General features: G+C 39.6%; 1 protein-coding gene across 6 annotated transcripts in view; it reads left to right on the top strand.

Annotated features, from left to right (window-relative positions):
- The first annotated feature begins 6,777 nt into the window (after positions 1 to 6,777).
- The window catches only part of B3GALT1 (beta-1,3-galactosyltransferase 1), a 267,054-nt gene continuing 249,402 nt past the window's right edge, over positions 6,778 to 24,429 (top strand). For 5 of the 6 annotated variants that reach the window (XR_010068922.1, XR_010068923.1, XM_063318230.1 and 2 more), the window contains exon 1: positions 6,778 to 6,975. The gene's annotated coding sequence lies outside the window, so the exon portion shown is untranslated. Of the gene's footprint in view, positions 6,976 to 8,270; positions 8,307 to 24,429 lie in introns of all 6 variants that reach the window. The other variant, XM_063318228.1, reaches the window with a different exon arrangement.

Raw genomic sequence — 24,429 nt, 5'->3', positions numbered from 1 at the left:
AAAGCTAATTAAATATATATAACTTGAATCCCCAATTGACAAAGTTGTTGTGACAATCTGCCATAGTTTAGTCTCTACAATGTTTTGTGCAACGTATTGGCATCCTTGGTACATATGATGCAGGAGAGAATATAAATGAATTGCCTATTTACAGCTTTGAAAGTGCTAGCATTATTTCATGACTTGGCATTATCCAAAAAGGATGGAAATGAAACCAGCATAATTTCAAGTCAATGTAACAAAGTTATACCACTGGGAACTATAGTAGTTGCAATCCCAATGCACTATAAGGACAGCCAATCAAGAAAAGTAAAAATAACCAAAGAAATAAATCAGCAACCATAATAATTGAATGAAAGTTTCTGCCTAGAAATAAATACGTATTATTTTCACTATTTCCAGCAACCAATGAGTCACTGTCCATGAAGTTTTAACATCAGAACCCACTGGGGCATTAAACATTGTGTTCCAGATTAGGAAGGAGGAAGCTTTGGGCCACCAGCTGCTGCTGAACTACAGTACCCAGCATCCTATAATGGCTTGACTCCTGATGACTTCATGGACATGTCCATGAAGTTTTCTTGGCAACAGCACTGAAGTGGTTGGCCATCGCCTTTTTCTAGGATGTTTTTGGACTTCCTAATCTAGCCTACAGGTCTAGTATTCCCTGGAGGTCACCCATCAAAGTCCTTAACCTGGCCAGTTCTGCTTAGCCTCTCAGCCCATACAGGGTTAACAGATGCCACCATCTGCTTAGGCCCATCATCCAGTACCATTGGCCTTTTTGGACAGAATCATTTTATACTTGTATCTGGAGGACTGTTTCTGGGTAATATTTTGAGCCAATCCCATTTCAATTAATTGTTCCTTTGAAACAATTTTTAAAACCACACAATGTAATCCCTACCTCTATTGCAGCAGCTTAAAATGTGATGACCAATGTGTTAATTTACTTCTACCTGTCTAATGGTGTCTGTGTGTGTGTGTTGAAATCTGGAATTGACCTCTCCCTCCCCCTTCAGTGGGTGTACAACTTTCCCATAGTAGTAAAATACAACAGCCTAGAGAGACACAGTTTCATACAACACAGTGCGTGTGTTTTTTCCTTGTTGCATGTGTATATCTAAGAACCTGGCAGTCTTGCATGTTCCTAGCATATTTGTGAACTATTAGTAAGTGTGAACTGCCTCCTAGAGCCTCAAGAGAGCCAGTTTGGTCTAGTGGTTAAGGTGCTGGCCTAGTAACCAGGAGACTGGGAGTTCTAGTCCCGCCTGAGGCCTGAAAGCTGACTGGGTGACCTTGGGCCAGTCACTCTCTCTCAGGCCAACTCACCTCACAGGGTGGTTGTTGTGGGGAAAATAGGAGGAGGAAGGAGTATTAGGTATGTTCCCCGCCTTGAGTTGTTTATAAAAATAATAAAGGCGGGATAGAAAATAAATAAATAAATAAATAAAAGGATGTGGAGTCACCCCCACACTTTCTCTCTCCTGAGGAAGCTATCAAGGAAAAGAATTTCTCCCACAAAGTTCTTGATGAATGGAAGCAGAATGGAAACCTTTGACACAGCAATGGACTACCTTCTCCTTTTACAAATCTCTTTACCCAAAACCTTCTGGGGGAGGGGGAGAGCAGGTAAGGGGTAGGGACAAAGGATGACATGCACATTCCACAACCTGTATAGTTGGATCAGATGTGATGGCAGCATTTTTATGCTTGCTTCATCATGCACATGTCCTCATTTTGGTACCCTTGCAGCTTGTTATGGTTGTGGCTGTGTTTATTTAAAAGGTGATTTGGGGATACTTTCTACCTAGTTTACAGCTTCATCTTAGGTTTCGTGAAATCATGCTTCTTGCAGTACAATTCCCAGGACCTGTTTTTGGTTTGTTTTGCTTTGCTTTTTTACTGGTGGGGGAGGGAGAATCCTGTTTCAAATGAATGACCTGTGTCAACGTGATTGCTTTTTGAGGAAAAGGGAGAGGAATGCTGGAGATGATAGAAACCCTGTAGCTTTACTGTACTTTATTACAATGGGAAAGTGCCAGGCCCAGCCCATCCAAGTGCACTGAAAAATACTTTGTAATAACAGGCTTGAAAGAGGTCTCGTAGTTCAATATCTTCTCTGTGTTAGTATAATTGGCACACTTGACAGTGAGGAGAGAGTTTAAATTGATATATCTACCCACTGGCCCTGAAGCATTAGGAATGCAGCTTGCAAATAAATACGTTTGGTATCCAAATCAGACACTTATTTTTTAAAAGACACAAAGAATGAGATTTCACACTATGAAGTCACACAAAGCTGGTTGCTCAGCTTGGAGGATAATGGTCATGTGAGTTCTTCTCTCCCCTTGGTTACTTCGGCTAATCCTACAGCCTTCTCCCAATGTGCCAGACTAGTTGGGAGGGAGATGAAGTTTATAATAAACCTACTCTTATGGGGTATGGGAGCGGCCTTGGGGATCTTAAAGATGGTTATTTACGTCTAAGAGTACTGGAAGGTCATTTAGGAAAGCTTTGAAGAAAATAGGGAGAGTAGCTATATGGAAGTATTTTAAAATAGTAGAAAACCCTGCTGTTTGATTTTCAAAGGATGTTATCAGCGCTTTTCGTCCAGGCTGTAGTGACCGAGGATTTCATTTGGTTCATCCTTTGATAAGGACTTGCCAAAGTTCACAACTTTCTTCATGAACAGGAGTGAAAGAATTGCAATTTTTACAGAATGGAAGGTGGGACATCTTCTGTCTATACATCTAGGCATGAGGCTTTGCTTGCTTAGCTTCCAGAGGTCTAAGTTAAATTCTCTATTCAGCCATACTTGTGAATAAGTCTGTGCAAGGTGAGTTCAATTTGCCTCCATACAGAATTCTGCACAGTAGTAGGCAAATAAAGCATAGCTATAATCATGTTGGACATCATCTTGTCAATTTAAGTAGGGTGGATGGATTCAATTTTTCTCAGATTCTTTTAATGTGTAAGAACTAATGTTCAGATTTCTTCTTAAATGTAAAGAGTTGGAGTTAAAAACACTGAAAAATGAAAGAAATAAAACTTGCTTTCATCCACAATCCTGTCAGTTTTTTCCCTGCCATCTTCATTGTGTTCAATGTTTTAATGAGCAGTTATGGTATCTATGCAATGAAGGTAACGAATATCTACCTTGCTAAATGAAAGTTCCCAACCTGTCCTTCCCAAGATATGCCAAGATGGGGCAGAACGGTGGACACACTCACAGGCAAAACTTAGAATTCAGTTGTTCAATTCTTCATGAGTCTTGTTTTTCCTTCCAAATGCCTCCTTATGGCAAGTAACCACCCTCCTTCTACCACCACCACTCCAAATTAAATCAGTTTTAAGAAGTTTTAAGCAGAAATATCCTATCAGTTCTACATTATCAAATAGGTTGGGTGAGTCTGTTTTCTTTTATGAGATGTTACTCTTGATTATTTGTTATTGGGGAGAGGCAGGGTGGAGTAGAAGAGCTGATCAAGGCTTCTTATCTCTAGTTCATCCAATTACTGTGAGAGCGCATGCGGTATCAGCCACAAAATGCTGCCCTGTAGGGTGATCCTTCTCAGTCTGCCAGCCACGCCAGCTGTCTTCCAAAATACTCCATTCCACTGCCCTCCTCAAATTCAGACACAACATTCTGTAGTCACCAAACAAGTTCTTTGTCATTGCACATTTAGATTGCTTTTCCTAAAGATTTCTCTACTTCTACAAATGGTGTGAGGGTTCACACCCTAAGCAAAACCTCTCCTAACAAACCAGAATAGGATGCTGTCTTTTAATCATGATTCCCTGTTTCTTTTTCATCTCTGAAATGAAGAACAAGCAAGAAATGGCAATGGAGTTTGACATTTCTTAGGAAGAAAGCAGCATGTATTTTTCATTAGAAAGCAAACATTTTTTCTCATAATATATCTCATTTTTTAAAATAGTCTACAACTCAAAGGGCAGCAGGAGTGGACTCAGGATTTCAGCTGCATTGAGCACAGACCCACTCACTCAAATCTACTCAAGGAATCAGGAAAGCTCTTAGATTTTGTTCATAGGGAAAAAAAACATTCAAAGAAAAGAACTGTATCCCATCCTATTTGAACTTCTGGTTTATTGTGGGGCACTATATTATAGGCAAAATCAGAAGGGAATGAGTGCAATTGCAGAATATTTATGCTTCAATTACATAATATAATGTACTGCAAATGCAACAATTTGTGACAGGAGAAGAAAAACAGGGACACTTTGTAATGGATGTGCCAGCAAAGTATATATACCAAGCTCACCACAAAGTTATGGAAGCCCATAAACTCATACTTCAAAACTTCCAGATTCTTCTCCAACTTAGATAAAATCTGAAAAGCTCTTGTTTTACACTTACACATCAGCATCTCCTACAGTCTTCTCTTTTTAAAAGCCTTTCCCAATCAGCAGTGTGTGAGAGATTATGGGGAGGCTAAGAAAGGAATGAAAGGGAGAGTGGACATAGCAATCAAGAGATAGAAAGTGAGTCTCAGCCCAGCTGACAAGAAACCTGGGAAGAAAGTGGACATCCTTGACTTGTACCTTTATAAGAGTCCACTTTCTCCCATATATATTATTTGTAATCAGAAGTTTTGGATGATAGAATTTGAAACACTTATACAAAACCAAGATAATCTATTACAGTGTTTTTCAAACTTGGCAACTTTAAGATGTGTGGACTTCAACTCCCAGAATTCGTCAGCCAGCATGCTGGCTGGGGAATTCTGGGAGTTGAAGTCCACACATCTTAAAGTTGCCAAGTGCTGGCTGGGGAATTCTGGGAGTTGAAGTCCACACATCTTAAAGTTGCCAAGTGCTGGCTGGGGAATTCTGGGAGTTGAAGTCCACACATCTTAAAGTTGCCAGGTTTGAAAAACAATGATCTATTAAGACGTATACTTAATTATTACTGGAATTTGACATGGAGATGGAACAAATCAAAAACTATGATAAAGTAGAAACAAAACTTCAAAGAAGCAATTGCAGTACAACAATGGGAACAGCTATAGAAAAAAAGCAATAACATTTACTCCAAGCTACAATTTAAGGGAAAATTGGTATAAAGTTTTACAGTTGGAATGTAACTCTGTCAACAAGTACAAAGATAGGCAAATTATATAACAACAAATGTTGGAAATACCACAACAAAAAGAAACATTTATTACATGTAGTGGTTATGTAAAAAGAACCTCAAGCACACTAGAAAGAAATAAAATAGTCATAAAATTCTAAAAATAAAATTTGAAATTAAACCATAAATATTTCTATTTCTATTATTTAAATGAAAAAATATAAGTTACTCAGATACATGCTAACAGCAGCAAGGACAAATCTGGCAAAACGTTGTAAAAGAAAAACTTTGCCAATGATACAAGACTGGGAGACCAAAACTGGAGAATATGCAGCAGTGGCAAAACTTGCGATAGATAGATAGATAGATAGATAGATAGATAGATAGATAGATAGATAGATAGATAGATAGAAGAAATCTAACCAAATTTAAGCAGGAATTACTCCCTTATATACTACGCATCGCACACCAAGGCAGATTTAGACATTTGGAATATGGTTTCCAGGAAAAGAATTAGGAGACCAGTAAAAAATAACAGATGAACTGACTTAAACAAGATATTAGCAATTACCCACAATGTTCAATGTAAAGTTCAAATATTTAGGTTAGCGGTTGGGAAACAGATGGCAGGGAAGGGGAGAAGGCCTTACTAAAAAGTCTATGATGTTTTTTTACTCTATAGTTGTTTTTTCTTACTTTGTGCTTGAATTTTTAACTTTCTAAAAAGCTTTAAAAGCTTAAATAAAAAGAAAGAAAAGAAACTAGGGAAGAAGCTTTCTGAATCATCCAAAGGAGACTCTGCTTTCATGAACTCACTATAAATGAAGGTTAGAAATTCCTCTTGCAATTTCCATGATTTACCCCAAGATTAAGGATTTTGATTTTGTGCCATCAAGTCATTGTCAACCCTTACCAGTTTGTCTCAAGATTAGCATCCAAGACACCTTACAGAAGACTTGCTTCCTTGATTTTGTATAGTTATATGGGCACGTGACACACTGACAGCAGCAGTGGCATTCCCAGAGCCATGGAGAAATGGAAAGAACTCTTGGGATTTTAGCATTCCCAAGACCAGTGGAGAGAAAGGAGAAGTAATGTCAGCTGTTGTTTTGTGCTATACTGTATGTAGTTCAAGAATGGCTATAAGGGTTGAGAGTGGGAAGCACTATTTTGGAGTGGTTCTCTTCCTAGAGCATGCAGTTCTACTTGGCAGTAGCAGAATGGGAGAGGTTGAAACCAAGGGGGCACCACTGTAGCATGTCACAGGACTTGGTATTCTCTCTGCTGCTGCTTAACATCTACAGGAAGCCACTGGGACACTTGCATGGGGTGAAATAGCAGTATGCTGATGGTATCTAGTTATATACAGGTAGTCCTTGGTTAACAACCACTCGTTCAGTGACTGTTCAAAGTTATGGCACTGAACGAGTGGTACTTATGACCAATCCTCAAAGTTCCAGCTGTCCCAGCACCCCCACAGTCACGTGATCACAATGCGGGCTTCTGGGTGAAGACCTATGGTGGGTTAGATGTCTCAGCGAGCATTTCCATGAGCAGGGACAGCACTGTGATGAAATCAGCAGCCGGGCAGCAGGTTCTGGCTGACGAAATTCTCTCTGGAGAAGGAGAGATCAGGGGATTGCCCAATTGCACTCTGATAGCTGCTCCTGGCAAAGACACCACAGGAATTAAGTTTCTTGTGGTTGACAGTGAGTTAAGCGGCTTGGGAGCTGAGGGAATATCAACACGCCCAAAACCATTGTGCAGCCTTTAAGGACATATGACCTGCAAAAGCCTCACTTTCTTAAACACTTGCAGATTCAATTAATTCATAACTTAAGAGAGATATTCTGAACAGCAGGAAAGAACAAAGACACTCGGTGAGTTGCCTTCTTTTTGGAATTAAGAAGAGAAAAAAAATACTATCTGAAAGGATTTTAATTTAAAAGCAAAAAGCTTAACAAGATTGTGATTCAAAGTTTTAAATGGATAAAGGGGAGAGTAATTTTAGGAAACAGAAAACTTTTTTTTTTCCTAATGAAAGTGCCTTTAAAAATAGTAAAATTAATCAGACATATAGACCGGACCTTCATGGGAATGCTGATTGATTATTATTAAGGAAGGTAGATAATTGTTGGATTTTATAAAATAAGAAGATAAGGGTAATATGAGCCAGACTGTGTGACTACAGTTATGGAGAGCTAATTGGGACTAAAGTGTTAGAGAGAGAGAAAAGCAAAACAGGAAAAAAAGGAGAAGCCTGCTTTTTACTTTCACTCTAGTAATTGACATAATTTCACTTTATCATAATGACAACTACAAGAAAAGCAGCAAAAATAGGAGAAGGAAGGAGAGGCTCATTAGAACAACTTACAGAAAAGGGCATTACTCCAGATTTATTGCAGAAAATGTTTGAGGAGTTTGGCAAGAAGAGGACTGCAATGGTTGCCAATAGTTTGGATGCTTTAAAAAAGGAAATGGAAGAAGGATTTCCAGGGATAAAAAAGGATATGAAAGAAGTTAAGAAGATTAAAGAATCTGTAGGACAATTGGCTGGGGATGTAAAACAAATTAATGTCAAAGTGGAAGTTTTGGAAAGTAAGACAGATAGAGAGACGGAGAAAGATTTGGACAACTTGGTGTTACTGGAACTGAGAGAAAAAGAATTTTGTTTAAGATTTAGCGCAATTCCAGAAGACCATGGAGAAGATACCAGAGAAAAGATTGTTAAATCTCTGTCTAACTTTTTGGACTGGGATGAAGATGACACTGAGAGAGAGATTGATAAGGTTTATAAGACTAATACATGATTTGCAAAATTAAGAAATGTTCCAAGGGATGTTCTTATGCACTTTGTCAGGAAGAAGACTAGAGATCAAGTTTTGCAGCAGCATTTTAATCCTAGACTGAGGATTCATAATACAAATATAATTGTATGTAAGGAACTTCCAAATATTACATAAGACAAAGGAGTATTTTTTTTTCTGACAAACAGAAAAAGATTCCATTCAGACTGGATAAATTGGAAGGAATGATTTTTACTTTTAAACAGCAGAGATTCAGACTGAACTCCATGCAGACAGCAACAGATTTTGGGGGGAAATTTAAGGAAGAATTGGAGGAAATGCAAATGGGAGTGACAGTGACAGATACGACTAATCAATTGCCCCAACAGATACAACAAGATACTGAAGCACATTGGATGCTACAGGTAATTACTTTTCTAAAATTTTGGCATAACTATGGATTATAAATGCTTAATGCTCCTCAAGAGAGAAAAAAAATTCATTATTTGAAAAAGTTAAAACAAGCTATGATTTGCTTACAAGAAATGCATATTAGGAAAAAAAGATATAAAATATTTGAGTCACAAAGATTTGGGTGAAGAATTTATTTCAGCAGGAATGAAAAAAAGAAATGGAGTTGTTCTGTATATAAATCCTCAACTATATCCAAAACTTATACTGACTAATGATCAGGGCAGATATGTTGGGGTGGAAGTTAATCTGCAAGGGGCTAGGACTTTGATACTGGGAATTTGTGCCCCAAATGAAGATTAAAAACAGCATTTTGTAAAGGGCTTATGGATAAATTATTGGACTTTCTGTATGAAAATTGGTGTTTCCTGAGAGATTGGAATGGGATAGTTTCCCCATAAAAAGATAGGACTTCTGTGAAAAATACTAAAAATACACAAGGCAAATTACCAAAGATTTTTTTTTTATCTAATGGATAATTTGGAGCTTGTTGATGTATGGAAATATAAAAATGGTGACTCAAAAGAATATACTTATTCTTCTGAAAGGTTTAGATCTTTCTCAAGAATAGATATGGTTTGGTTTCTAAGACTTTGGCTATTAATGTTCATAAAATGGAGACATTACCAAAGACTTTCCCAGACCACAATCCAGTGACTTTAACTTTTAAAAGGAAAAATGGCTCTTAGGTGGAGATTGAATGAGATGTTATTACAAAAGGAAATGGTAGTGGAGGATTGCAAAAAGAAGTTAAAAGAATTTTTTAAGAATAATCTTAATAAAGGCACAGAAGTAAGAATGGTTTGGGATGCAAGCAAAGCTTTTGTAAGAGGATATTTTGTACAACATTATAATGAATTTAAAAAGAAGAGGCAAGAGAAAATACAAGTGATTATGGATGAGATAAAAAAAAAGAGGAAGAAGAATTTTAAAAATCCCCAGGGAGGACAACTATTACCCACGAAATTAAGCTTCTACAGAGGCAACTATCTATGTTAACAGTGAGAGATGGAAATAAAGATGAATTATGCAAAACAAAGTAATTTTGAATTTGCAAATAAACCAGGGAAATGGTTGGCATATAACTTGTGAAAAGAAAAAGAAAAGAAAGTGATATTAAAATTACAAGAAGGAAATACTACAATAATAGATAATGCAAATATGCAAAAAAGTGTTTCATGAGTATTATTCTACTTAATATAAAGGTCAAGAAATTTCCTCGGAAAAAGTCGATGAATATTTACATAAACAGAATTTACCAAAGATCACAGAGAATCAGAGACAAATTTTGAATGGACCTATAACAATAAGGGAAGTGTATGAAGCTATTAAAAAGACTGAAACAGGAAAGGCACCTGGTCCAGATGGTCTGCTGGCCTCTTACTATAAATGTTTGAGGGTGAACTTTTACAACGTTTACAACAAACAATGAATATTATTTTATAGAATGGAAAGATTCCTGATAGCTGAAAAGAGGCTTGTTGTTTATTCGTTTAGTCGCTTCCGACTCTTCGTGACTTCATGGACCAGCCCACGCCAGAGCTTCCTGTCGGTCGTCAACACCCCCAGCTCCCCCAGGGACGAGTCCGTCACCTCTAGAATATCATCCATCCATCTTGCCCTTGGTCGGCCCCTCTTCCTTTTGCCTTCCACTCTCCCTAGCATCAGCATCTTCTCCAGGGTGTCCTGTCTTCTCATTATGTGGCCAAAGTATTTCAGTTTTGCCTTTGATATCATTCCCTCAAGTGAGCAGTCTGGCTTTATTTCCTGGAGGATGGACTGGTTGGATCTTCTTGCAGTCCAAGGCACTCTCAGAATTTTCCTCCAACACCACAGTTCAAAAGCATCGATCTTCCTTCGCTCAGCCTTCCTTATGGTCCAGCTCTCGCAGCCATATGTTACTACAGGGAACACCATTGCTTTAACTATGCGGGCCTTTGTTGTCAGTGTGATGTCTCTGCTCTTAACTATTTTATCAAGATTGGTCATTGCTCTTCTTCCAAGGATTAAGCGTCTTCTGATTTCCTGACTGCAGTCAGCATCTGCAGTAATCTTTGCACCTAGGAATACAAAGTCTTTCACTGCTTCTACATTTTCTCCCTCTATTTGCCAGTTATCAATCAAGCTGGTTGCCATAATCTTGGTTTTTTTGAGGTTTAGCTGCAAACCAGCTTTTGCACTTTCTTCTTTCACCTTCATCATAAGGCTCCTCAGTTCCTCTTCACTTTCAGCCATCAAAGTGGTATCATCTGCATATCTGAGATTGTTAATGTTTCTTCCAGAGATTTTAACTCCAGCCTTGGATTCCTCAAGGCCAGCTTGTCGCATGATGTGTTCTGCATACAAGTTGAATAGGTAGGGTGAGAGTATACAGCCCTGCCGTACTCCTTTCCCAATCTTAAACCAGTCTGTTGTTCCGTGGTCTGTTCTTACTGTTGCTACTTGGTCGTTATACAGATTCTTCAGGAGGCAGACAAGATGATTTGGTATCCCCATACCACTAAGAACTTGCCACAATTTGTTATGGTCCACACAGTCAAAGGCTTTAGAATAGTCAATAAAACAGAAATAGATGTTTTTCTGAAACTCCCTGGCTTTTTCCATTATCCAGCGGATATTGGCAATTTGGTCTCTAGTTCCTCTGCCTTTTCTAAATCCAGCTTGTACGTCTGGCAATTCTCGCTCCATGAACTGCTGAAGTCTACCTTGCAGGATCTTGAGCATTACCTTACTGGCATGTGAAATGAGTGCCACTGTTCGATAGTTTGAACATTCTTTAGTGTTTCCCTTTTTTGGTATGGGGATATAAGTTGATTTTTTCCAGTCTGATGGCCATTCTTGTGTTTTCCAAATTTGCTGGCATATAGCATGCATTACCTTGACAGCATCATCTTGCAAGATTTTGAACAGTTCAGCTGGGATGCCGTCGTCTCCTGTTGCCTTGTTATTAGCAATGCTTCTTAAGGCCCACTCAACCTCACTCTTCAGGATGTCTGGCTCTAGCTCACCGACCACACTGTCAAAGCTATCCCCGATATTGTTATCCTTCCTATACAGGTTTTCTGTATATTCTTGCCACCTTTTCTTGATCTCTTCTTCTTCTGTTAGGTCCTTGCCATCTTTGTTTTTGATCATGCCCATTTTTGCCTGGAATTTACCTCCAATGTTTCTAATTTTCTGGAAGAGGTCTCTTGTCCTTCCTATTCTATTGTCTTCTTCCACTTCCGCACATTGCTTGTTTAAAAATAATTCCTTATCTCTTCTGGCTAACCTCTGGAATTTTGCATTTAATTGGGCATATCTCCCCCTATCACTGTTGCCTTTTCCTTTCCTTCTTTCTTGGGCTACTTCTAGTGTCTCAGCAGACAGCCATTTTGCCTTCTTGGTTTTCTCTTTCTTTGGGATGTATTTTGTTGCCGCCTCCTGAACAATGCTGCCAACTTCTGTCCAGAGTTCTTCCGGGACCCTATCTACTAAGTCCAGTCCCTTAAATCTATTCTTCACCTCCACTGCATATTCCTTAGGAATATTAGTGAGCTCATATCTAGCTGATCTGTGGGTCTTCCCTAATCTCTTTAGTCTGATCCTAAATTGTGCAAGAAGAAGTTCGTGATCGGAACTACAGTCAGCTCCAGGCCTTGTTTTTACCGACTGTACAGATGTCCGCCACCTTTGGCTGCAAAGGATGTAATCAATCTGATTTCGGTGTTGTCCATCTGGTGAAGTCCATGTATAAAGCCGTCTCTTAGGTTGTTGGAAGAGAGTGTTTGTTATGCAGAGTGAATTGTCTTGGCAAAATTCTATCAGCCTGTGTCCTGCTTCGTTTTGTTCTCCCAGGCCATACTTACCTGTAATTCGAGGTGTCATTTGACTGCCCACCTTAGCATTCCAGTCTCCTGTGATGAAAATAACATCTCTTTTAGGCGTGTTGTCCAGTAGGTGCTGCAGATCCTCATAGAACTGCTCTACTTCAGCTTCTTCAGCATTTGTGGTTGGGGCGTATATTTGGATCACTGTGATGTTAGATGGCTTGCCCTGAATTCGAATTGAGATCATTCTATCATTTTTTGGGTTGTATCCAAGCACTGCTTTAGCCACTTTACTATTAATTATGAAGGCTACTCCATTTCTTCTGTGGTCCTCTTGTCCGCAGTAGTAGATCTGGTGGTCATTTGATGTGAAGTGGCCCATTCCAGTCCATTTCAGTTCACTGACGCCCAGAATGTCTATCTTTAATCTTGACATCTCACCAATAACCACATCCAATTTGCCCTGGCTCATAGATCTTACATTCCAGCATTAATACCTAAAGAGGCTCAAGTCCTGACTTTAACAAGAAATTATTGATCAATATCTTTATTGAATAATGTTTATAAATTGTTTACCACAATTTTGGCTGAAAGGTTGAAAATAATTTTACATGACTTTAGTCATGAAGATCAATGTAGGTTTTTACCTAAAAGACATTTACTAGATAATATTAAAAATCTTTTGGATATTTTGGAGTATTTGAAGCAACACAATAAAAAAGAAGCTGCATTGATCTTAGATGCAGAGAAGGCTTTTGACAATTTGAAAAGGATTCTCTTGTTCAGAATTCTGGAACATAGGAACCTTGGAGATAATTTTATTAAATGGATAAGAAAAGTGACAGACCAGGCCAAGACGTGAACACACAAAATTGGTAAGACTAGAAAATAGATTTATTGTTGCATCCTTAATCCTGTTTCTCCAATCACTCCTTGTCAGTTTTGAGTGGTATATATGAATATGCATGCATGTTTATATTTGAGGTTTGGTAGTTCAGTTGTTAAATTATTAGTTTTTATTTTATGTAACTGTTTAATATTTTCTGCATAATTTCCCAATATCTGTCTATATATGGGAAGTGGTGCAGAATGGATTAAATGAACAAAGTATTGTATTTAGTCAGAAGAAAGTCAATCCTGAATTTAACATATCCTCCTCCCCAAAGGAAAAATTAGAGGAACAAAAAGTTATCAATTCCCTGCATTGTATTCTCACTCAATCTAAGAAGACTGTCCCATTTTAAAATCTTCCTGCACAATTAACAAAGCACACATTTTCTGTATTATTAGCAACCTTGGTCCAGTCAGATTTTCTTAACTACAAGACAGCTTTATGTCTACATTGGGATTGGTGGGTAGGACCACTGGGGACAAATTCCACTTCATGCTTTGTTGAGTTTGATATATGCATAGGGTGAAGAAAGGTCTGTCCACCCTCATCTGTCTGGTTCGCACTTCCTTTTTATAGCTGAATTGTCCTTCGCGTAGCTTCTAAGTCCTCTAGATGCAGAGCTGGTGATTTCTGCGAATCAATTCAGTTCAGGCAACACTATTTACAACCTTTCTAAACAGATCCTTCTTTATTTTTTAATTTATTCATTCAAATTCCTGCCTTCAGGGGAGCTCATAATACTTCTCTAAAATGACATTTATAACAATAATTTAAAAGTAATACAACATGTTTAAAACTTTGTAATTAAGAGGGGTGGCAAGCCACCAAAGAACATGTTCTCTGTGCCAATTTCTCCAAGGCCATGAAAATTATGGATCTGTACCATGCATGAGGGTAAAATTACTCCCATCCTTGAAATTACATTCCAAGGTAAACCCGCTTCCACCAACCCATGAGAAGGTTGTTTGGAGCTGAAGGGAAGCAAAGTTCAATTCATCTTTGAGGCTTTTTGAGTGGATTCTGAAAAGTGAGTAAAGAGGCAGCAGGACGATTTTTCCATTTCAGGCAAACTGCAGGCAACAGCATCAGACAGCCAATGAAAGTCATAGGAACATCTATTCTTGGAACTGCTTTCCAGTCTCATTTTCTATGTTAAACAATTCTCATCATCATTAACACTGAGAATTTTTTTCATCATTGTTTACCTATACATCGTCCGCCTATGGAAGCCAGGTTTTATGGAAATATATAAATCTTACTGGCAGAAAACAGTGCTTTCAGACTGCAGCTGCTGTAAACATTGACAGATTGAATGAGGTATAATTCAAGTTTGTGGATGCTGGAATCTAATCCTGTGTGTCTGCTTGGGTCCACTAATTCAGGAAGGAGTTCCTAACCAAGTATCATCAGAGATTGGAGCCCTGAATTTGGCTACCATTAGAGAAGGTTGCTTGTAATTCCTCTCTCCAATACTGTAATGGCTTCAGATGTAGCATCTGGCTATGGGTGGATGAAAGACAGTTCTGTTGTTAGGCTGAGAGACCTAGTCACAGCAGATGGAAATGCTGAGAGGCAGCAGCAGTTATATACTATGTGCCTTTACCAGGGTACAGTACAGATCAGGAGAAAAACATGATAGCTACAAAATTCTATACAACAAAATTAGTTCACAATTTAACTTACCTAGCAATATCAACAAAAGAAAACAGAACAAAACAAACACAACAGCAATGTTTACACGAATGCCCTACAATCAAGCAAAGATACATTCATCCATACTCAATATAAAACAAAGCTTCACTGAAGCTCTGTAATCTCTGCAGCAGATATTGATGAGAAACAGGAGGGTGGAGCTGACTAGAAACTACCAACAGACTGTTACAACCACATGGCATCACCGTAGCACATAAACCAGGCAAAACCCTTCAAAACAACTTAAGTAACCCAAAAGAGCCAATAGCCCAAGAAGAAAAAACAGGAGTTATCTACAACATACAGTGTAAGGACTGTAGCAGCCACTATGTAGGACAGACAGGCAGGCAGAAGACTAGCAGAGCGCATCCACGAACACCAACTAGCAGTCAGAAGACATGATGAGAACTCCTTAATCTCACAACGCATGGACAGACTCAACCATACTTTCAACTGGGAAACTCTGAGCATCCTAAACCAAGCCAAATCCAAAAACGCTAGAGAATTCCTGGAAGCCCGGCACTCAGACAAAGCAGCCATCAACAGACACATAGAGGTAAACAACATTTACACACCATTCAAAAGAGACAATAGAAAAGCCAAAAGACCAGTACACCTCCTTGCCAGCAATCAACACCCAGATATGCAAAGTTTAACACCAGGATTAACACCCAGATATGCAAAGTTTAACACCAGGATTAACACCAAATGAACAATCAAACAGTACATTATCCCTTAATCAAGGAACTATTAATCAATCAACCAAGCAGCGAACAACAGCCCAGTCAAGGAACTCCCAAGGAGAGAACAACACTTCCTCCCTTTTCGGACTGAAGATGTTGCCTAGTCTGGCAGTAAAACATCTGCAAGAAAACAACAAGGCTCAGAGAGCACCAAAGACTCCACAGTTCAACCCTGAGCTACAAATATTCTCTTTGATTGACTAGAGAAAGAATGAAATTGTATACCAGGGTATTTATTTAAAAAACAAAAAGCACAGTGGAAAAGGAGGGAGCTTAGAGAAAGAAAAATAATAATTAAAAAAAAAACATTTTTGCCAGGTTTAAACCAGTGGCATTCTACATGTCAGGCAAATGTTATAACCGGTATAACATTGATGCTCCTGCTTCTCAACAGTAACTGCATAGCTCTTGTTGAGCCAAATTGACAAAATGCAAGAAAGGTGTTTTTATTTTAAAGCTGGCTGTTGTACAACAGAGAATGGGAAGAGCATCCAGGCCAAAACACAGCTATCTCTGTCTTATCCTTATTCAACTTAAGGTGATGAGAGGACATCCAGAAGGAAATGCTAATGAGACATTTCACTACAATTGGCCATTCATCATTATCAAGGACTACAAAAGAGTGATAGGCCTGATCATCCACAGGAACATGATGGAAAAGAGAACCAAAGTGTCACTCTAGAGTGTCCTTAAAAACAACCTAATGCCTACAAGTGAAGTGGATCAGTGTTGAAAAGAAAATCGTAACTACCAGTCCACTTAGCTCTGCACGTGAAATGTGGGGGCCTGCCACTCACCACATAGTCTTCAGTGAGTCCTCAGGCAGACTGAAGAGACCAGTAAGGGTTAATGCATTTTGATTATCAATCTGAGGTAGCCTGTACTTTCGTAACAGAAACTTAGTTCTGTGAAATTCTGGTATTAATCTCAGAGCAGTTTCAAAATTTTCTGAGACAGCCTTGTTATGGAAAATGATGGCAAAGGATTTATGACAAAGGTGGGGACAGAGGAAAGGGAGGAACAGCAGACTTCAAGTGGGGATGTAAAAAAAAAATCTATGGATTGAAATGTGTGTGAAGTGGTATAACCTCCCAAAATGGACTCCGCTGAATCACAGATTGACCGCCATGCAGGCGGCTAATGAGTGTCATTCTCTCCTTTCAAAAAGTCACACAGAAAAGTATCTATTTGGGAAAGATTTATCCGTGAATGTAGTAAAAGCATTTTAAAAGCATATCTTAGGGTTTTGCATATTTTCAAAGGGGTACTTCAAGACTTGAGTGAAACATGTCCTTGAAGCTGTCTTGTGAAAGAATGGTGCTGCGCCCCCCGCCCGCCAATTCTAAGAGTTTTTTTATTCCATCCCATGGTGCTTGTAATAGCCAGAACAGGCTTCCAGAAATGTTAGAGAAGATTGCAAGGTGAAGTGCAGCATCTCCTAGAGGCAAACGTTCTTGTGCTAAGTCATAGTTTGCTTAACTGTAGTTCATTGAATTAGCCATAGCCAGCTGGGTTCACAGATTACACCAATCCATAAACCATGGCTTACAAACCATAATGACTGGGTTCACACAACATGCTAAGCAGTTTCTGAGGTCTTTTCTGATAACTGCCAAACGTCCTTTAAAGTGAAGGTGCGGGGAACTGGACCTGTGAGTTTCTACCAGGGCTTCTGCCTCCACAGTCATCTGTTTTCAACACTCAACAGATTTCTGCCCAGAAGCGATGTTGTTAGCAGAGAACCGAATGTTAAGCTGTGAAATGGCCCTAACAGGAGGACGGCAGCTGTCTGAGCAATACAGCTAAAAAGGACTAAGTGGGAAGGTGGGCTGCTGCCAGAGGAAGAGCACAGCCCTTCCATAAACTCCGCTCGACTCTGATCCTTTGGAAAGAAGTGCAGCTGGCATAACTAGTGCCTCTGGTCATTTGGCTCCACCTCTAAATTTCTTGAAACTGTGAAGGGGTTTTGTCACAAACTTAGGTGGGATAATGGACAACTTAGTATGTAGGTGGAATAAACTGCTAAATCTTCCTGTAAAATGCTTCACAGGTGGTACAAGAAGATATGGAGAAAAGCCTCTCGGAGCATATAATTTGGACATTATGAAGTTGAATTTTAAGTTTTAAGAGATTATAATTGCCGATTAATCTCATCATGAGCGAATCAGGAAATTCATATGAAAGCAGCAATCAGGGCCAGCCTTCCCATTAAGCAGAGTGAGTCAGTCATCTCAGCAGCAGATGTTGGAAGCTGCAGTATTGGATTGATTGATTTTGCTGTTGAAATCCAGTGGATTGTCAGCTAAGAGGAAGAGGACATTGTTCTTCTCTGAACAGTTATGAGGATGGGGAAAGAGGGGCATTATTAGTACAGCTCACCATTTTGTATAAAAGGAAGCACATGGAAGATTTTCTGTTCCTGTTAGTAGACAGGGCAAAGTCCCTCTTGCACAGGGATGCGGTGGAGACTTCCTTCGAACAAAGATGGGCAAACATTGTAGCCGATGAGGACACAAGCCCTTCTGTAGGGTGGGCAAGAGAGGTTCACTACCTACTTGGAATAGGAGAAGAATCTCCCCAACAAGCCTGCTCCATATGGTGGGGGAGTTTTGCTTAGCCCATGCTGAATAGCAGTGTTGAGGGCCCTTAAGCCAGGCGCTCTCAGGGTGAAATGAAGCCAAGTAGTGGATTCATGGTTATTAATGTTTTAAGTCTATGATGATGCAGGTCTTCCATGAGAACATGGAGTTCTTTTGCAAGATGAAGATACAACTGTCCACAGGAATTAGGCTAGATTCCAGTTTCAGGAAGGAATTTATTTCCTCTGCTAACTGTGAGTACAGTGGTTTCCTCTTCTGTATTTGACTGGCGTTTTACTTCCTCAGTATATACCTGGACACATCCCAAGAATCTGAACACCACCTCATTTTAGATCTGGTGTGGGCAATGTCTGGCTGTCCAAATGTAGTTGGGCATCTCTCATGATCCATAATAGCTAGCCATGTGGCTACAGCTGATGAGAGTTGCAGTTTGATGTCATTTGCAGGGTCCATCTCTGCATGAACTTAATTGTGAGAATTTGAGAAAATAGAGGGAAAATATGTATATTAAGTATATAAATGACTTGCTGGAAATTGAAGTAAGTAACCAAGACTGAACCTCAGGTGTTGAGTTGCTAGAATTCCATACATAATGAAGGCCAGAGCAGAGATGGAAACAGAAGAAAAGAGATGGGCTAACCCCCCCCCCCCGCCCCATAAAAATGCAGCTACTGACATAAAGAGAATCTGGTATGAGTAGCCCTTTTCCCTTTGCAACTATAGAAACAGTTCGGGCCTCCTCTGGCTCCCCACCCTGCTGTATTCTGCTTGTGGTAAGAGCAGGGATAGAAACTGTCTGGGAATTATGCAAATTAGGCAGGCTAATTTAGTATACCCAAATTGTGTAATTACCTCTTAATTTGCATATTATGTAGATTACACTGTCTTGGTTGGGATGGGCAGAGGTAAGGCAAAGGCAACCTTAAATTCAACCATGTCCTTTCAGTAACATGTCAGAAGCTGGAGTGCAGCAAGTTGAAGTGGGAAATGGGGGAAATTTAGATCTACAAAATCTATATCTGGTAGTTGCTGTTACCACTTACCTTCGGAATCATTTGGCTAGATTTGAATCAGGCGATGCCATTTTGCATGCCTTCCAGTCCTGCTGGGAAAATAGGTTTATCTGTGGGGTGCTATGAGGCTCCAAGTCCACCACCCCATGGCAATTGTCTGATGTGACACCATATGTCTCCTATTTCTACCACTGATATATCAGACTGAGGTTTTGTGGTGGATTCTGAAGACTGAAACCTTGTCCAGACAAGACAGAAATACTGTATTTGTCTAGACAGTATCCTGAATGTGTGGAGGTTTTAAATCTGATACATCCTTCTTGCATGCATATTCTGCTTCTTCACTCTTTGATATCTCAGGGATGACTGGCTGAAGTTCTGTTCACATTCATAAGAATGAATTTTGATCATGGATTCTGCTTTATCCCATAGGAAGGCTGGGAAAATGCTTGAATCCAGATCTTCACTGAAAATGCCTTTCTTGTATGCTTGAATATATGCTTCTACCTTCCAAGTATTGTAACAAAGAATGGTTTGTCATAAGTGAGATGTATGCTTTAACTTTTACGATGATATTTGGTCATTTTGCAGACTTTTTTTTTCCCTGTAAGCTGATTGACCTAACAGGCACTCATATTGAGGAACATAGTTTAGCTTTTCCATGGGAGGGTTTTTTTATGGGATCTGCAAACAAATTCAGTGTGAATTCATGCAGCAATTTTCAGGTTTATATCTGTAAAGTTTTCATAATATAATGGATTAGGATCACATTGTGTGACTAAAAGCTTGTGCTGTTCCACCCTGTGATAGCCAGTTGTTTTCAGGAAGCCTATTAGCAATAGTTGTTCACTTCTGGTTGTTGACTTGCAGTGGGTATCTGTAGCATGTTGCCTCTGAACATAGAGCTTCCTTAATAGCCATCAAGGGACCTGGCCTCCATGAACTCATCTAATGTTATTTTACTTCCTTCATGGAAAAGCTATATTGCATAGGTAAGTTTGTTCTCTGGGTGAAAAAGTAATTTGCAATTCCTTCAGAAAGGTAATGCAACAATCTTAATTAGTATCAGTTACAACAAAAGTGAAGCTTTTTATTTCCCACATTAAGTCTCTCTACATCTAAAGGGAGTATTTTGGGATCTCACTGCAGTCCTGTCTATATTTACTTGGAAGTAGGTTCTTCTGTGTATAGGGAGACTTATTTCTAGGTAATCCTGCAAAGAGTTGTAGCTTCTTGTTACTATTACCAGTGAATAATCCAGCCAGCAATAGCATGGGCTTGTTAGGTGCATCATGTTATTGCAGTACCAAGTGCCATTTTCCCCTTCTTTAGCTGCAGAAAGGGTGTTTTATGGAGATACCCTTCCTGTGAAGGCTCATTTGAAATGACTGGAGACCCAGTTGTTCCAGGGTGGTGTTACAGTGCTGGAAATACACAACCAAGTCAGATGGGAAGGCCTTGCATTCCCAGTGGATTGGTCACTCACTGGACACAGAAATGCTGTGGTGCTAACAGGTTTTTCATGTTGATTTTGTTGTAACCCCCCTTTTTATATTGAGGAGTGCAGGATTAGAGGCAATGGAAAAGCACTTGGGGCCGAATCAACAAACTTAGGGTGTCTGTGCTACCAATCTGAATCAACAGACTCAGGATGTCTGTGCTACCAGTGTACATGCCAGGAAAGAGAAGAAAAAAGGCTGGGGGCTGTGTTGTCGGACCTCAGATGCCTGTGTTATCAATGTCTAAGTCAAGGGTAGGGTGGCAAATCCACAAACTCAGGATGTCTACCAGTGTACATGCCAAGTCAAGGGTAGGGTGGAATATGTGACAACTTGGGCATCCCGTACCATAGGGCAATGACCCCTAGACAATTAGCACCCTAAAAACAAGAAGCTTTTTTGTTTATTGAAAAACCTCTGTAGAACTCTATAAAACTGCCACGTACTGTTTGTTCAGCATGTCCTCCCCTTGTACGAGGAGCGCCCTCTCTTTCTTCTAGATGTCTGGAATAAACGAGCCTGATTCTCCCACCCCGTGTGGTCACTGGCTTATTGGACCAAGCGAAAGGACAAACCGCAATTTGCGGCCAACAATATATATACCTCATAGTGGCGAACGTACCTAATATTCCTGCCCGTATTTTCCCCGTAACATCAACCCTGTGAGGTGGGTTGGGCTGAGAGAGGGACTGGCCCAAAGTCACTCAGCCGGCTTTCCTGCCTAAGGGAGGCCTAGGACTCACCACCTCCTGCTTTCTAGGCCAGCGCCTTCACCACAGCACCACCCTGGCTCCCATGGCTTCAGTGCTCCCTTCCAGCCTATTAGAACAATCTTCACATTGTTTTCTTGTTGCTAAGAATGTGTTTTTGCTTCCTCCACAAAAAAAGGCAACTTCTTTTTCATTGATTTCCTTTCAAGTAAGAAAAGCGGTGATCCAGAACCACTCATGAGTTACATTATCCAGTTTAATTAGAGGGAACAGAAAATTTCTCCACAGACTGAATTGTCAGCATTCAGCTTCCGATGCAACTTTATATCAGGTTGGCAATGGACTAACATCCCTGTCAGCACCGATTATTACAGATCTCAGCTCTGTTTTGATGGCTGCTCCCTGCCCCCATCCTCTGAGAAAGAATTTCTGGTAATCGTGTAGCAGGAATGAGATGCAACCTATTTAGCATCCTGTACAAATACCCTTCAACCTAGGTACTGACTGTAGAGATGTGAGCAATAGGGTTGTGGTGATCAGATTCATCAGTGAAAGCCATTTATTTCTCCTTGTGCTGCTTTCTGTTTCTCATCAGAAATGATTCCAGATTGAAAAGAATTATGGCTCAGTACCACGGCCAGGTTGTGTATTTGGGAACAAATGATCAGTCAGCAGATTTTGTTGCTTGGCTACTGGAAGTGTTCCAAGTGGCCAGAGGGCAGAAGAATACAGTAAGACCGTGAATCATCAATATGATGCAGTCTTAAAATACAAGCAGTAACTCTATTAACTAAAAAAATTCCTGAGTAGATAAGAAAGGCTTAATAAGGCTGAAAAAACCATCTTCTGGATCCAATATGCAATATTATTCTTGTCCGGTTTGCACAAAGCGCTAAGCTCTGAACTACCATATCTGGGCTGTAAAAGCCGAAACAACCCTTAGGAGGCACCAAAGCATTTTAGAAATGCTCCAGCAGTTGTCCAAATATTTACGGCCCAAATAGAGTAACTCTAGCTAAGGTGTAGTAAAACTTGTCACAAAACAGTACTTTTCATTATGATTAAAGGCAGAAATTATGAAGTGTAAGGGGAATAATCCCATTAATTTGTAATTAAATGTCTAAATTAAATCAATCAGCCCCCTTTCTTATCCTGTTCCTTCCTACTCCCCCACCCCCACCCCGCCGCAGCAAGGCTCTGTCTGAAAAACAGGCCTCCCCTTGGTTTATCGCTTTTGTGACTCTGCACAGGGAAGGAGAACAGCAGGGACTGCCAACATGGTGGCCACAGCAATCAGTGTGTCTCCACATCCTCCACAGGCGGCTCACCAGGCAGCCAGGCCCCCTGGGTTTAAAGGAGGAATTCTTGCATGTCCTGCTTTTTCTGCCCTTCCTTTTTCCTCAGCATTTCAAAGAAAGTAGAAGTGAAGAAACTTGCAGATCAGCCTGTAACTGCTCTCCAGGGATTAGGATGTGGAAACAGTGATGGTGTGGAAGAGCGATATGCCCCTTTTAATTTTATATTATATCCCTGATGTTTGTTACAAAGTGAAGGGAAAATGGAGAAAGGTTGGACTGCAGTGTAAAAAATTAAGATCTTAAACAGGAAAAAAAAGTTTTTGTTTTCCAAAAGGTGGGATGCTGAAAGTGATTTTGAAACCGCTTTTCAAAAGAATTTCTTTCTCCTGTTCTAATTAAGCTACCACAGAGACTTTTCCCCTCTATCTTTATTCTTTATTTTTAGAAGATTACAAAATATAAACAGAGTATCAAAAGTACAATAACAAAATTAAGCTAAACAATCCAAGAAATAAGATTTTTTAAAAAACTGAAACAAAAAAGAAAGGCAAAGGGAAAAAAAAGACCCCCGCAAACCCTTAAAGGCCCTAACAACGTTTAACAAATTATAATACTAAAAGGTTTGAGTTGAAACTAAAGAACTATCATATATCTTAAACTTACAGATAGCCACTGGTTTACAAAAAATACCATATAATACTATATTCTAATTAGATAAAAAAAGAAAAAGAAAAAATTTCCAAATGATACCACCGTGTTGTTGTAAAATATCATAAAATCTATGCCAGAGAAGAAATAATTGCTTCATCCTTTGATTATTATGAAATACTGTCTTTTCCAGAATGGATAAGTTACAAATTTCCAAAAGCTGATCCTTAATGTGTGGAAAAATATCACTTTTACAATTTCTCAGTAATTCTTTTGGTCATCCCCCCATGCCTGGTATAACCATAATTCCTCATAGATAGTCCAATTCCAGACTTTTGGTATATAATTCAATATCACATTAACATGTTTAACATTGAGGGATTTCCCTGTAAATCTACTTATGTACATTAACATACTATTACAGAAAAGTACCCAAAGTTCACATTGCCATATCTGACAGGCATTGTCTGTCTGACTTTTCAGCATCAACTGCTTCTTTTTTGCAAAAAAAAAAAAAAAAGGTTTTATTTTGTCATTCTTCATTAGGTAGCTGCATCTTGCCCGCCATTATTGGCCACCATTATTGGCACTAAGAGCCAGCTACTCACCTGCACATTATGCAGGATTTTTTCCTCAGCCCTACATTGACAGTATGGCTCTTGGCTGCTTCTGTAATAACTGGCACCCTTAGTCCCAATATTGACCCAACTCAAACACAATTGGAATAGCAGAACTCAGGTTTATTGAGAGCAAGTGTACAGAACAGAAGAAAGCTGCGATTAAAAGATTCCCGCCTAAACTCACTCATTAAGACTTTCCACTACCCCACTACCCCCTCCTGTCTCTTTCTCACCGAACCTCTAATGGTCAGCCATACCAGCCGCAGATGTCTCTGGCAGTATGACCTTGACTCCCCGGTTTCCAGCCCAAACAACAGTGATTCACACTCCTTGCGATTCCCCCCTCCCATCTTCCTCCTTGACATGCGTTGATCCATCATTGCAGACAAACACGATCAGAAGATTCAACAATCCTTTGATTGTGGAGTCTGACAGCTTCTTCTAGCCCTGACCTTTAAAAAACCCAAATAGTCATAGTAGTATTCAGAAGTTAGCACCCTGCCATTTACACCTATTCCATTCACAACTTTTAAAATGGTATTGAGAAGCCTTT

This window comes from Candoia aspera, chromosome 1 (genome assembly GCF_035149785.1).
Source record: "Candoia aspera isolate rCanAsp1 chromosome 1, rCanAsp1.hap2, whole genome shotgun sequence".
Taxonomy (NCBI): domain Eukaryota; kingdom Metazoa; phylum Chordata; class Lepidosauria; order Squamata; family Boidae; genus Candoia; species Candoia aspera.
This window is presented reverse-complemented; position numbering and strand designations above follow the sequence as displayed.